Below are 15,929 nucleotides of genomic sequence, written 5' to 3'. Positions count from 1 at the left end.
TCTCCTTGCAGTCCAAGGGACTCGCAAGAGTCTTCTCCAACACCACAGTTCAAAAGCATCAATTCTTTGACACTCAGCTTTCTTCACAGTCCAAATTTCGAATCCAGACATGACCACTGGGAAAACCATAGCCTTGACTAGACGGACCTTTGTTGGCAAAGGAATGTCTCTGCTTTTCAATATACTATCTAGGTTGGTCATAACTTTCCTTGCAAGGAGTAAGTGCCTTTTAATTTCATGGCTGCAATAACCATCTGCAGTGATTTTGGAGCCCAAAAAAATAGAGTCTGACACTGTTTCCCCATCTATTTCTCATGAAGTGATGGGACCAGATGCCATGATCTTCGTTTTCTGAATGTTGAGCTTTAAGCCAACTTTTTCACTCTCCTCTTTCACTTTCATCAAGAGGCTTTTTAGCTTCTCTTCACTTTCTGCCATAAGGGTGGTGTCATCTGCATATCCGAGGTTATTGATATTTCTCCCAGCAATCTTGATTCCAGCTTGTGCTTCTTCCAGCCCAGCGTTTCTCATGATGTACTCTGCATAGAAATTAAATAAACAGGGTGATAATATACAGCCGTGACGTACTCCTTTTCCTATTTGGAACCAGTCTGTTGTTCTATGTCCAGTTCTAACTGTTGCTTCCTGACCTGCATATAGGTTTCTCAAGAGGCAGGTCAGGTGGTCTAGTATTCCCATCTCTTTCAGAATTTTCCACAGTTTATTGTGATCCACACAGTGAAAGGCTTTTCCATAGTCACTAAAGCAAAAATAGATGTTTTTCTGGAACTCTCTTGTTTTTTCATTGCCATAATTCAAAAAGATTCATGCACCCTTATGTTCATAGCAGCACTATTTACAATAGCCAAGAGATGGAGGCAACCTAAAAGTCCATCGACAGAGGACTGGATAAAGAAGATGTGATACACATATACAATGGAATATACTCAGCCATAAAAAAGGAGGAAAAATTGGGTCATTTACAGAGATCCATGTGGATGGATCTAGGGAGTGTCATACAGAATGATGTCAGTCAGAAATAGAAAAAACAAATATATATTAACGCATAAATGTAGAATCTAGAAAAATGGTACAGATATCTTACCTGCAAAGCAGAAATATAGATACAGTTTAGAGAAAAAAATATATGAATATCAAGGGGGAAGGGGAGGGTAGGAGGAATTCAGAGATTGGAATTGACACATATACACTGCTGATACTATTTATAAAATAGATAACTAAGGGGAACCTACTGTATAGCACAGGAAACTCTAGTCAATGCTCTATGGTGATCTGAATGGGAAGGAAGTCCAGAAGGGAGGGGATATATGCATATATATATAGTTGATTAATTTTGCTGTACAATAGAAACTAACATAACATTATAAAGCAAATATACTCCAATAAAAATTAGTTAAAAATATACACTTATATGTCACACAGAGACCAGAGTTTTAAGACTTCTTACCTTCATGTTTGTGGTTGGCAAATGCTGATGCTTCCAAAACCTTGGATTAAGTAGCATGGCATTTTAGCTGTATTTCTAAGGATCCATAGTGCTTATAAGACTATTTCTCTGGTTCCAATCATTTTCATCCTTGTCCATCCCCTCGTCATTGTCAAAGCCTCATTGTGAGCCACAGATTCAATGATGTTCTTATTCAACCCATCATTTTTGGCAAATATTTTAAGAATTCTTACTAATTCCGTAACTCACCATTAAGAAAAAGATATTTCACAGAATTTAAAATCCATAGTATAAATAGGAGACACTAGAGTAGTAAAATATTTATACAATCTTCTCAGAACCTTTAATATGATAACATGATTCCTAAATGTCCAAGAGGAAAAAATATATATATATACACTTAGATATATTTAGAAAATACTGCAAATTATTCTGAGCTTTGTAGGATTAAGTGTTCAGGTCTTACAATTCAAAGATAATTAAGTCACAATTCTCTTCAGCTTAATGAGCCATCAACAAATTAAATAAGATAATATATGCAAATGATTTAAAAGTGGTCAATAACTATTAATCATTATTATTGGTAACATGCTACTTTTTGTTTTTCAACATTTTAATCTTTCTGATTTCATTATACTTATAATAAAATGTATAATCCCTAACTACAGTTTGATCTCACCCTTCTTTCCAATTCCTTGTGTCTCACCTCCATTTCTGTCTTCTTTCTATTCATATACATTTCTTTGAGTCCCCTACTCCTTTCTTTTAGCCGAGCATATCCTATAAGTCTACCTTTTCTCTTTACCTGGTTAATCTCTATTGATATGTCCAATCCCAACTCACAGGCCATCTTCCTAGAGAAGTCTTTCCTATACCTCAGCACTTGACATCAAGTATCAGGTACATAACATCATGCCAGTAATTACGAAATAAGTAATTACAAGTCATATATATATATATATATGCATATATGTATATCTTTTCTTATAAGCTTGGCAAGGGAGGACAAAATTGTGTTCTGGTCATCACTATATTTTTAGGGTCAGTATGATAACACATAGTAGTTGCTTTACAAACATTTGTTTAAGTAATGAATGACTGAAATAGAGGTAGGTTAACTGGTCAGCAGGAATTATCTAAAATAATTCCAACCACTGTTTAGAAAGAGAGAAACTCATAGACCTGAAGGCTTGAGAGCTATGAAGGCAGTATTTCAAATGATCTCTTTATTGATAAAACAGTTTTCTACTGTGACAATTTTTAAGAGACATTTTTGCATTGTAAGAGCCTCTCAAATGCTTTCATTTTAAGTTCATTGAAAAATCATCTTGGTTCTCTGATCGGTACTTTTTTCCAGCCCTTTCAATGTTCGGCACTTTAATGGGCACCTGCCTATATTTTTTCTGTTCTGTTTGTCAGTCTGCAGGCCAATTTCTGATATATTCCATACATTTTACTTCTATTAACATTTTTTCAAGCGAAATATCTCCTTATTTATGATGACTTTGACTCCTCATCTACTCTTTCAATTTCCTTGCACAAATGCTCAGGGAAATCTATATTTTCTATTTGAAAATGTATTTTATCCATTTAGATAAAAAAAAAATTCCTTTCCATATCTCCCATAGAAAGCACCACATTTCTTTTCGTTCTGCTTTTGAAGATTTTTTTCCCTTGAATACTTTTGCCAAAAGAAGTATAAAATTCATTTTAACTTGCTTGAAAAGTGATAAAAGATATTCTTAAACCTTCTGAGGTATGTTTTTGTTAAAATTTACCTGGACAACGTTTTGCATCATAAATTAAAAGGATTATGCTTGCCCTTATGTAGGAAATATCTCCTAAAGGGTTTCAATCTGATTCACAAATTTTTAGATTCCGTCTCCCCAGGGGAGCTGACAGTCAGGATCTACATGAGGTGTTTGTATACATGAAAAAAAGGGGAACAGTTGAAAAATTACCTCAAAACCAGATTGTATGGACAGAGCCTCAGGCTCCTACAGCCTGTCTGCTGTACAAGCTGGATTGTGCATTAATTACAGAGAAAAAGCTACTAGTGTTGTACCTTGGCCATACTCAGTGGGAAAAATGTATTTCCTTGATGTTCAGTTCTTAGGATGAAATCACCGCAAATTTTCCTACTGCTTTTTCACTGGTATTAAAAGCTTTGTAGACAATTATTAAAGGAAGGACTTCCTATTTTATTAAAGGACGTATTTTAGGGTAAATTTTTGATTGTAGATAATATGAAAAACAAACCTTCATTTGTTTATAAATAAAGATCATAAGGGGAAAACAGAAATCATCCATAATCTGTGAATCTACTGACATTGATTTCATCAAAATAGTTTTTTTTAAACACAAAAGTACACCTCCCTATATACCTCTCTCCCTTATCCCTTGTTTCAGGCCATCTTATAAATGTGCTTTTGCATCTCTTTTTTCTTATTTTAAGAATTTTATCATGTGAACCTTTTGACATGCCAAATATTTCATAGATTTATGAAACAAAAATATGTTACTAGGCCTCCAAATGCCATAAGATACAAAATCCATATCCTTTATCTATGACTGTCCTATTTTGTTTTAACCTAATTATTTATGAAATTTAGGAGATTTTCTTCATTATCTTTATCCATCCTAAAATTCTATGAAATAAAAATGCTCACTTTTTATAAGCATTTTTCTCCATAATTGTTGAAATAAACTACATATCAAAGATAACTTGCAGAATAAGTCTTTCCAGTACAAAATGAAGATTTACATTTGATATTTGTCCAGTGAAGAGGGTTTTGGTATATGCAAGTACAAGTAGTTAGAGCTTATGAGTTCCAAATACCTTTCTAAAATATTGAAGCCAGTCCTATTCATATGAGCCACATGTGAATTTCTAAATTTATTAGTGCCTATACATACAAACGGAGAAGGCAATGGCACCCCACTCCAGTACTTTTGCCTAGAAAATCCCATGGATGGAGGAGCCTGGTAGGCTGCAGTCCATGGGGTCGCTAGAGTCCGACACGACTGAGCGACTTCACTTTCACTTTTTACTTTCATGCAGTGGAGAAGGAAATGGCAACCCACTCCGGTGTTCTTGCCTGGAGAATCCCAGGGACGGGAAGCCTGGTGGGCTGCCGTCTATGGGGTCGCACAGGGTCGGACATGACTAAAGTGACGCAGCAGCAGCAGCAGCAGCATACATACAAATAAAAAAGCATAAATTCACATTAATAATATTGAACCCAATACATGAAAATCCTATATTTTAACATGTAACCTGTATTAAAAATTATTTATATATTTTTTCCAAGTCTTTGGAAACCAGTGGGTATTTTTACTTTTATAACATATCTCAATTTGAACTATACACAATTCAGTTGCTCAATAATTACATGTGGCTTGTGGTTACCATACTGGACATTACATGTATCAACATTTTTCTTTCATGCAGAAGAAATATCCAATGGGGAAAAATTAAGCTTCTAATTCAGAAATAAAATTTGAGGCTAAAAGTAAAAGTTTCTGATGCTTCTACTGTTTTCTTCTAAGGTACAGTCTTTTCTAATTTTTTCTTTTTTTAAACATAAAGAGGATCACGATAGTGACCCTCCAAGCTGAGTTTGCTAATTTTTGATAGAAGTTATTCAGGCACTCATTCGTGTCTAACTCTTTGCTCCCCATGGACTGTAGCACACCAGCCTTCCCTGTCCTTCACCTTCTTCCGGAACTTGCTCAAACTCATGGCCATTGAGTTGCTGATGCCATCCAACCATCTCATCCTCTGTCATCCCCTTCTCTGCCTGCCCTCAATCTTTCCCAGCATCAGGGTCTTTTCTAATGAGTGGGTTCTTCGTATCAGGTGGCCAAAATATTGGAGCTTCAGCTTCAGCATCAGTCCTTCCAATGATTTTCAGGATTGATTTCCTTTAGGATAGACTGGTTTGATCCAAGGGACTCTCAAGATCTTCGCCGACACCACACTTCAAAAGCATCAGTTCTTTGATGCTCAGTCTTCTTTATGGTCTAACTCTCACATCTTTATATGACCACTGGAAAAACCATAGCTTTGACTAGATGGACCTTTGTTGGCAAAGTAATGTCTCTGCTTTTTAATACGTTGTCTAGATTGGGCATATCTTTTCTTCCAAGGAGCCAGCATCTTTTAATTTCATGGCTGCAGTCACCATCTGCATTGATTTTGGAGCCCAAGAAAATAAAGCCTGTCACTGTTTCCACTGCTCCCCCATCTACTTGCCATGAAGTGATGGGACTGGATGCCGTGATCTTAGTTTTGTGAATCTTGAGTTTTAGTAATTTGTCTTTAATTGCATATTTCTCCAAAGGAGACATTTAAATATCCAAAAAGCACATGAAAAGATGATGAATGTCACTATTCAACATCACAACTATCTCAACATCACAACTCTCAGAGAAATGCAAATTAAAACTACAATGAACTATTATCCTATACTGATCAGAATGGTCATCATCAAAAAGTCCACAAACAAATGCTGGAGAGGGTGTGGAGAAAAGGGAACCCTACTACCCTGTTGGTGGGAAGGTAAATTGGTAGAATCACTATGGAGAATAATATGGGGATTCTTTAAAAAACTAAAAATAGAATGACCATATGACCCAGAAATCCAACTCCTAGGCATATATCTGGAAAAAATAATACTTTGAAAAGATATAGGCATCCCAGTGTTCACTGAAGCACTATTTACAACAGCCAAGACATGGAAGCAACCTAAATATCCATCAAAGAAGGACTAAAGAAGATGTGGTATATATTAATGGAATATTACTCAGCCGTAAGTAAGGATGAAAATTGCCATCTGCAGCAAAGTAGATGGACTTAGAAATTATCACACCAACTGAAACAAGGTAGACAGAGGAAGACAGATATCATATGATATCGCTCATATGTGGAATCTAATTTAAAAAGTGGTACAAACGAACTTATTTCCAAAACAGAATCAGACACATAGATAGAAAAATAAACTTATGGTTACCAAAGAGGAGACCTGGTGGGGAGGGATAATCAGGAACTTGGAAAGATCACACACATGGTTACTATATATACTTACATATATAAGTATACTGATAGTATCTTATACATACTACAATATATAAAATAGATAACCAGCAAGGGCCTACTGTGTATCACAAGGAACTCTATACATTACTAAGTGATAACTTATATGAGAAAAGAATCTAAAAAGGAATATATGTATATGTATAACTGAATCACTTTGCTATACACCTGAAATTAATACAACATTGTAGATCATCTATACTCTAATAATTTTTAAAAGGTAATTTACCTTTAACATAAACAAATCTACTTGCTCTTTTCTTTATAATATTATTCTTTACTTATTTAAAAGATTTCACAATTACTGAAAGCATAGGTCACTGACCAATTTAGTAAAAATTGAATATTATTAAAACTATAAACTATAAGACTCTACACAAGGACATCACCAGATGATCAATAGTAAAATCAGATTGATTATATTCTTTGCAGCCAAAGGTGGAGAAGCTCTATACAGTCAGCAAAAATAAGACCCAGAGCTGACTGTGGCTCAGATCATGAACACCTTATTGCCAAATTCAGACTTCAATTGAGAAAAGTAGGGAAAACCACTAACCATTCAGGAATGACCTAAATCAAATCCCTTACAATTATACAGTAGAAGTGACAAATAGATCCAAGGGATTCAATATGATAGACAGAGTGTCTGAAAACTATAGAGGGAGGTTCGTGACATTGTACAGGAGGCAGGGATCAAAACCATAGCAAAGAAAAAGAAATGCAAAAAGGCAAAATGGTTGTTTAAGGAGGCCTTACAAATAGCTGTGAAAAGAAGAGAAGCAAAGGAGAAAAGGAAAGAGGAAAGATATACCCATTTGAATGTAGAGTTCCAAAGAATAGCAAAGAGAGATAAGAAAGCCTTCCTCAGTGATCAGTGCAAAGAAATAGGGAAAATAATAGAATGGGAAAGACTAGAGATCTCTTCAAGAAAATTAGAGATACCAAGGGAATATTTCATGCAAAGATGGGCATAAGAAAGGACAGAAATGGTACCAACCTAACAGAAGCAGAAGATATTAAGAAGAGGTGGCAAGAATACACAGAAGAACTACACAAAAAAGATCTTCACGACGTAGATAATCATGATGGTGTGATCACTCACCTAGAGCCAGACATCCTGGAATGTGAAGTCAAGTGAGCCTTACTTAGGAAGCATCACTATGAACAAAGCTAGTGGAGGTGATGGGATTCCAGTTGAACTATTTTAAAACCTAAAGATGATGCTGTGAAAGTGCTGCACTCAATACACCACCAAATTTGGAAAACTCAGCAGTGGCCACAGGACTGCAAAAGGTGAGTTTTTATTCCAATCCCAAAGAAAGGCAATGCCAAATAATGCTCAGATTACCATACAATTGCACTCATCTCACAAACTAACAACATAATGCTCAAAAATTTCCAAGCCAGGCTTGAACAATACGTGAATCGCGAACTTCCAAATGTTCAAGCTGAATTTAGAAAAGGCAGATGAACCAGAGATCAAATTGGATCATTGAAAAAGCAAGAGAGTTCCAGAAAAACCTCTACTTCTTCTTTATTGACTATGAGAAAGCCTTTGACTGTTTGGGTCACAATAAACTGTAGAAAATTCTGAAAGAGATGGGCATACCAGACCACCTGACCTGCCTCTTGATAAATCTGTATGCAGGTCAGGAAGAAACAGTTAGAACTGGACATGAAAGAACAGACTGCTTCCGAATAGGAAAAGGAGTATGTCAAGGCTGTATATTATCACCTTGCATATTTAACTTATATGCAGAGTAGATCATGAGAAACGCTGGGCTGGATGAAACACAAGCTGGAATCAAGATTGCCGGGAGAAATATCAATAACCTCAAATATGCAGATGACACCAACCTTATGGCAGAAAGCGAAGAACTAAAGGGACTCTTGATGAAAGTGAAAGAGGGGAGTGAAAAAGTTGGCTTAAAGCTCAACATTCAGAACACTAAGATCATGGCATCTGATCCCATCACTTCATGGCAAATAGATGTGGAAGCAGTGGAAAAATCATCAAACTTTATATTTTGGGGCTCCAAAATCACTGCAGATGGTTACTGAAGTCATGAAATTAAAACATGCTTGCTCCTTGTAAGAAAAGTTATGACCAACCTAGACAGCATATTCAAAAGCAGAGACATTACTTTGCCAACAAAGGTCCATCTAGTCAAAGCTATGGTTTTTCCAGTAGTCATGTGTGGATATGAGAGTTGAACTAACTGAACTGAACTGATTATACTTGGAATAATTTTTCTTCTTCAGTCAAATTAAACAGGAAAACATTGAGTTGATTTTGATATTTCTTAAAATACAATTTTGTTTAAAAGTTAATACATGGATGAGTAAAAATTAAATGTTACAATGTGCTCTTAATGAGAAATATACTACCAGCATCAAGAACTAGTATTAAAAAAAAAAGAAATCGGAGCACCTAAGAATTGATGCTTCTGAACTGTGGTGTTGGAGAAGACTCTTGAGAGTCCCTTGGACTGCAAGGGGATCCAACCAGGATCCTAAAGGAAATCAGTCATGAATATTCATTGGAAGGACTAATGCTGAAGCTGAAACTCCAATACTTTGGCCACCTGGTATGAAGAACTGACTCATTTGGTAAGACCCTGATTCTGGGAAAGATTAAGGGCAGGAGGAGAAAGGGACGACAGAGGATGAAATGGTTAGATGGCATCACTGACTCATGGACATGAGTTGAGTAAACTCTGGGAGTTGGTGATGGACAGGGAGGCCTGGCGTGGTGCAGTCCGTGGGGTCGCAAAGAGTGGGACACGACTGAGTGACTGACGAACTGACTGATACAACTCTGTGAAGTAAACTGCCAAATTTTAAAATTTCAAAGACAATCTAAAATTACCATGGAGTTATGGAAGACGCTTTTAGAATTTTGGCAAAGACTAACTTTACAAAACCAGGCAAACAACCACCACCAAATATTGCCAGCTGTTTATAATTATTTTACTGATGTTTACAAATTAAAGATAGGAACTGGAGGAAGAAAGTGTGTGAGCTTTTTTCTCTTTCAGTTGGGGAAAAGAATTGAAAACATTTAACACTAAACCATATGAAGTATTATGCATGATGTCCTTTTTAAGTCAACTAAGCACATGTGAAATTCAGTTCAGTTCAGTGCAGTCGCTCAGTCATGTCTGACTCTTTGCGACCCCATGAATCGCAGCACACCAGGCCTCCCTGTCCACCACCAACTAAAAATTTCTTTTGTTCTCATTTTTCGTACATATACTTTGTGTTTTAATTTGCTGAGAAACACTGTATATGATATGCTTATTACACAGCTATCCACATTCTCTGAGCTTTAGTTTCTTTGTGTGCAAAAGATCATATCCCTGAACTAATCATTTATTTGGTGTTCATAACTTGAACCTTTATAAATGTCTCTTAATATCTTGATTAAAGATTAATATTAAATTCAAAGTGTCCCACCCCTGATTCATTTTTTAAAAATTTTATTTTATTTTTAAACTTTACATAATTGTATTAGTTTTGCCAAATATCAAAATGAATCCATCACAGGTATACATGTGCTTCCCATCCTGAACCCTCCTCCCTCCTCCCTCCCCATACCATCCCTCTGGGTCGTCCCAGTGCACTAGCCCCAAGCATCCAGTATCGTGCATTGAACCTGGACTGGCATCTCGTTTCATACATGATACTATACATGTTTCAATGCCATTCTCCCAAATCTTCCCACCCTCTCCCTCTCCCACAGAGTCCATAAGACTGTTCTATACATCAGTGTCTCTTTTGCTGTCTCATACACAGGGTTATTGTTATCATCTTTCTAAATTCCATATATATGCATTAGTATACTGTATTGGTGTTTTTCCTTCTGGCTTACTTCACTTTGTATAATAGGCTCCAGTTTCATCCACCTCATTAGAACTGATTCAAATGAATTCTTTTTAATGGCTGAGTAATACTCCATTGTGTATATGTACCACTGCTTTCTTATCCATTCATCTGCTGATGGGCATCTAGGTTGCTTCCATGTCCTGGCTATTATAAACAGTGCTGCGATGAACATTGGGGTACATGTGTCTCTTTCCCTTCTGGTTTCCTCAGTGTGTATGCCCAGCAGTGGGATTGCTGGATCATAAGGCAGTTCTATTTCCAGTTTTTTAAGGAATCTCCACACTGTTCTCCATAGTGGCTGTACTAGTTTGCATTCCCACCAACAGTGTAAGAGGGTTCCCTTTAAATTATGTTTCTTTCTAAAATTCAGGATACTTTCCTTATATCTTTATCTATACTTGAAATAAACGAAAGGAAAACCAGAGCCACTTTGTTGTGATATAGGGCTGAATGTTATTTGGTATGAAGATTTCATGAGAAGATGCAATGGAAAACTCATTTAGATACGCACAATGTTGTGCAAATTAAAGATTATTTTTGTGAAAAACGTGTTCTGCCATTTGGAGACTATGATAAAATGTGTTTATTTTCTGTATTTATCCTTAGTTTGCCTTCCATTGGATATCCTGAACTAGGAAGCAATGTCTACATATCAGGCAAAGAGTGAGAATGTGTTCCATCTCCCCTGTGTGAGTTTCACGTTGTACAGTAGCTGACACTGAACAAGTTGTCTTACCACATGTCTATTCAAGCTGATCTTTTCTAAAGGCTGATTATTCCAAAAATTTCTTTTTGCTGAAATATCATGTCAATTTCTGTCTCTCCAGGGGAAAAGTGTATACAGGGAATTACTCTCTTTTTAAAGCAAACGTGACATTCCTTTTGCGAGAGGAAAACTGACCAGTTTGGGAGGGAGGGCTCAACTATGTTCATTGTTGAAACTGTGCCTATGTGCAAAGCTTATTATTAATCCTTCCTCAGTGTGTGGTGAGAACAAGGGAAAACCTGAGCGCTCATCTGTATATGTTTACAGTATCGAGTCAATTTGCATTAATAAAGATTTAAAACTAGCAAATTAATTTGCGAGGTGACTTGTTTGAGGGAAGGCCTTTAAACACCCTCAGGAGAGCTATTTTGAAATCACTAAACACAAGGAACTATATTTAGAATGTGTGTTGTGTCTCTGAAAAAAATATGAGCAGTTATAATGGGCCAATTTCTGAAGTGAGGACTGCCTCCTCGTGGAATTCCATTGTGAAGAGAAGTGACAAGGTGCCTGAAACAGGGGTAGATCGAAGAGTCATTCTAACATGGTCTTCAAGGTCAATCAAAGATACCTTCATTATTTTTTTTTCAATAAATATTTAATATGCATCTGTTTTTCTGCTGGTCTATATGCTAGACTCCGGGAAGACAGCAGAGCCAAAATAGATCATACTCTGTCCCCGTGGAATTGCATTCTACAGCAGTTGGATTCCTGGGTTGGGAAAATCCCCTGGAGGAGGAAATGGCAACCCACTCCAGTATTCTTGCCTGGAGAATCCCCATGGACAGAGGAGCCTGGAAGGCTGCAGTCCATAGGGTCACACAGAGTCAGACACAACTGAAGTGATTAAGTAGCAGCAGCAGATGGTAAATAATCTGCCTGCAACATGGGAGACCTGGTTTCATTCCCTGGGTCAGGAAGATTCCTTGGAGAAGGGAATGGCAACCCACTGTAGCAGTCTTGCATGGAGAATTCCATGGACAGAGGAGCTGGTGGGCTGCAGCCTGTGGGTCACAAAGAGTTGGACATGACTGTGCAACTAACACTGTACTGTAGGTATTCAAATAAAGAAAATTTTTGATCATGAGAGTTACACAGAAGGAAATCCACAGGTGATGAGATAGAGTAATGAGGGAGATTTAACATTCTTTACTGTGTTCAGAATACTTAACATGAACTATGTCTTCCTAACAAAATTTTAAACATACAATATAATATTCTTAACCAGAGACACAATGGTGTACAGCAGATCTCTAGGATGTATTTATCATGCATAACTGAAAATTTAAACCAATTAAATAGCAACTTTCCATTCCTCCTCCTGGAAGCCATTATTCTACTCCCTGTTTCTATGAGTCTAACTTTTTCAGATGTCTCTTAGAAGCAGATTTGCCCTCTCCGACTGGCTTATTTTACTGGAGGTTTTATATCCTTGGTAAGTTTAGTCAAGCAAGGTATACTATATAGATCTGCCTGTTAAAGAAACCAGGCCATCAGATGAGAAACCTGAAATGAGTTTTATCATCAGAGGGTCCACAACATCATTGAAGTCAGAAAGAACTCTGTGTATTTGATAATCAGATATGAGATCATCATTTTAGTCTATATTTTGAAGTTTGAAATTCAAATGCAAACTAATAGATGGTGTTTAAATCATTATTTTTCCAGAGAGGTTTGCTTTTAGTAACAAACATTCACTTACTCTGTGTGGAATGGTTTGGAGCCAGACAAGAGTGGGAGAAGAGGATCAAAAACCTCCAGATTGGTGACACAGTGGCAACTTGGACTACAGTAGTAGTCATGATGATGGATCACAATAAGAGTTTTCAGAATGTGGTCGGAACAGATAAAGAATTGGATGTAGAGGGTGAAGATAGGAAGGGACTGAAATAACTCCTGAGTCTTGGGACGAGCAATTGAGTAAGTGGTGATGGCACATATTGGGTTAAGACTGCAGGAAGAAGAGGCTTGAAAAATAGAAATCAAATACCATTTTTGACATAGTAAGAGATAACTATTTTATATTCAACTTCCAACTGGATTTGTAAGCCTAGAGTTGTGGAAAGACTGTAGTCTTCCAAGATAAAAGTCCTGGAGATGATTCATGTTCAGTAGAGAAGAACAAATTCTTCATAGCTTGGTAGTCAGTGTTAACTGTTATGTGTATGGCTAGAATCCAATGTATGATGAGTCCTGAGTGCTTGATAAATACTGAACTATTTGTGGGCAACAGAAGCTTTTGGTCAGCATGAATCCTATACTCTCCAGGGAACAGTACTGAGAATGAGGCGGACACTTCCTTGACAGGCAGTGTATCTACTAATACCCATATGCAGGCAAGAATTGTATCTCTCCCATGCACTGCTGCCATGCCAAAGTCTGGCTTAGGACTTGAAGCATCATAGTGGATTGGCAGGAATTCATGGAATAAAGATGTGAAGCAGAGGTCAGTCTCAGAGAGTGATACTTGAATCATTAACTTTCTCCATTTTCCTGGAAAAGAATTTAGGATCAAACCCACTTAAACTAATTAACATATCTGTATTTGTCATTCTCTTTTCCTTCAGTGTCAAAAATTATTTGAAGTAACATCAAAAAGTCTGTAAAAGAAACAAATAAGATGGATATTGGTAACTGCAAATTAATATCACCCAAAGCCCCTCTTCAGTGCTGGGTGGTTGGAGGCTTCCAGAACATTGCCAGGAAGAGAACAGCTGAATGAACTTGTGCTTCTATCAGTGTTTCTCTCTTCAGAAGAACAACTCTCAGATATTGCTGGTTGCTGCTTAGAGTCCCCAGGATGTTTTAGTTTTCTTAATATGATTCATCTTCAGAAACCAAAGTTATAGGTATTTTTTCCTTCCTTAAAGTAGTTTCTGCAAAACAATGTTCATTTAGTCCAATGGCACCACTTAGAGAACACTTGGGGAATCTTTTATTATTATGTTTATAATCTTATTGTATCTTCAATAAAGACAAAGCTCTTCAAATTTGACCCACTATAATCTTCACCCACATGATGGAAGAAGGTGTTTGCTACTTCCCAAGGTTACTTCTGATCATCAGAGAGGGGCTCAAAAGGACTCAAAAAATGTTGCGCTGATCCCTAGCACAATTAATTTGCACACCTGTATGATGGAGAGGATTACACCACACGTACAGTTACAGGTCTTTCAGGGCTCACGTTCTAAGTTTCCAAAGCTCCTAAGAATCTCCTCTAGGCTAGCAATTGTGTGTCCTTAACTAATCATCTAGAGGAAACTGGAAAATTTGCAAAAGAAGTTTAAACATGTTTTAAGAGTAATATTGGAATAAGTATATATCAACCAATGGGATTATTTGAGAAAAAGGACAGACTCATTTTGGAGTTTTATTTTTAAAGGTCTTTATTTTACTATATTAGTCATTTTTTTTCTGTAAAATTCTTATTGAGTTGTTACTAAATGAAGGCATCAAGTGAAGAGAATCTTGTGGACCCCAACATTTATCGCAACTTTCTTGCTTCATCTTTTACTCTAACTATGCTAGAATGTGCTCATAATTACTCTTCATTCCTTAAAAAGGAAACAGCAAGTTCTGTTTCTATTATTATAAGCATTAGAGGCTTATGTAAAAGATGCATTAAAAAAAAATCACACCCAAGTACAACAACTGACAGTTTGTGACAATCTAATTGCATTTCTTCCATCCCAGAGATGCTATTTGTTGTCACTAATAATGATGCCATAAATTAACAATCAACTGGAAAGAGACAGTTTTAAATCAAACCTCTTCACAATTTAAAGCAGGTCTTTGGTACTAAACACATTACTAGGACCACTAAGTATTCTTAGAAAGTAAATGTATTTCTCCTCCTCATTTATACCACATGCTATAATCAAAAGGGGAATTACAAGGTGGCAAGACCTCCTAAGAAGCACTAACAGTGAGGAAATGATGGGTGACATCCTCTGCATTTTTTTCTGTGTTGGTGATAGTCCCCTCCATGTCAGAGAGCATGGAAAGAGCTACAAATGGAGCATCTCAGAAGTCACTGCCTTGAATCTTTTAAGTGATGTGCTTTAGAGCAGTGGTAAAGAACACGGATTTCTAAAGGCATGTTGGTTTGATTTAATTGTTTACTTTGTAGTGTGGCACTGATCAAAGGAGAAACCAGTAGCCATGCATGGTTAAGTTTAATTAAAATTAAATAAAAAATGTAAAGTGAGTTCTATGGTCATACTAATCACATTTCAAGGGTTTAAATACAGAATATGTCTATTATCCCAGAAAAACTTTACTAAACAGTGTTTTTCCACAATGATCAGTTTCCCTTCCACCAGACATTTTTCTTTTTTCCTCCTGAAGTTTGCCCATCACATTTTTCTTTTTTTTTTTTAATTTATTTATTTTTAAGTGGAAGGTAACTATCTTACAAATAGGAAAAGGAGTACGTCAAGGCTGTATATTGTCACTCTGCTTATTTAACTTATATGCAGAGTACATCATGAGAAATGCTGGGCTGGATGGATGGCAAGCTGGAATCAAGATTGCCGGGAGAAATATCAATAATCTCAGATATGCAGATGACACCACCCTTATAGCAGAAAGTGAAGAGGAACTAAAAAGCCTCTTGATGAAAGTGAAAGTGGAGAGTGAAAAAGTTGACTTAAAGCTCAACATTCAGAAAACGTAGATCATGGCATCTGGTCCCATCACTTCATGGCAAATAGGTG

This window comes from Bison bison, unplaced genomic scaffold (genome assembly GCF_000754665.1).
Source record: "Bison bison bison isolate TAMUID 2011002044 unplaced genomic scaffold, Bison_UMD1.0 scf7180017863938, whole genome shotgun sequence".
NCBI classification, from domain to species: domain Eukaryota; kingdom Metazoa; phylum Chordata; class Mammalia; order Artiodactyla; family Bovidae; genus Bison; species Bison bison.
The sequence above is the reverse complement of the archived record's forward strand: the minus strand, read 5'-3'. Positions refer to the sequence as shown.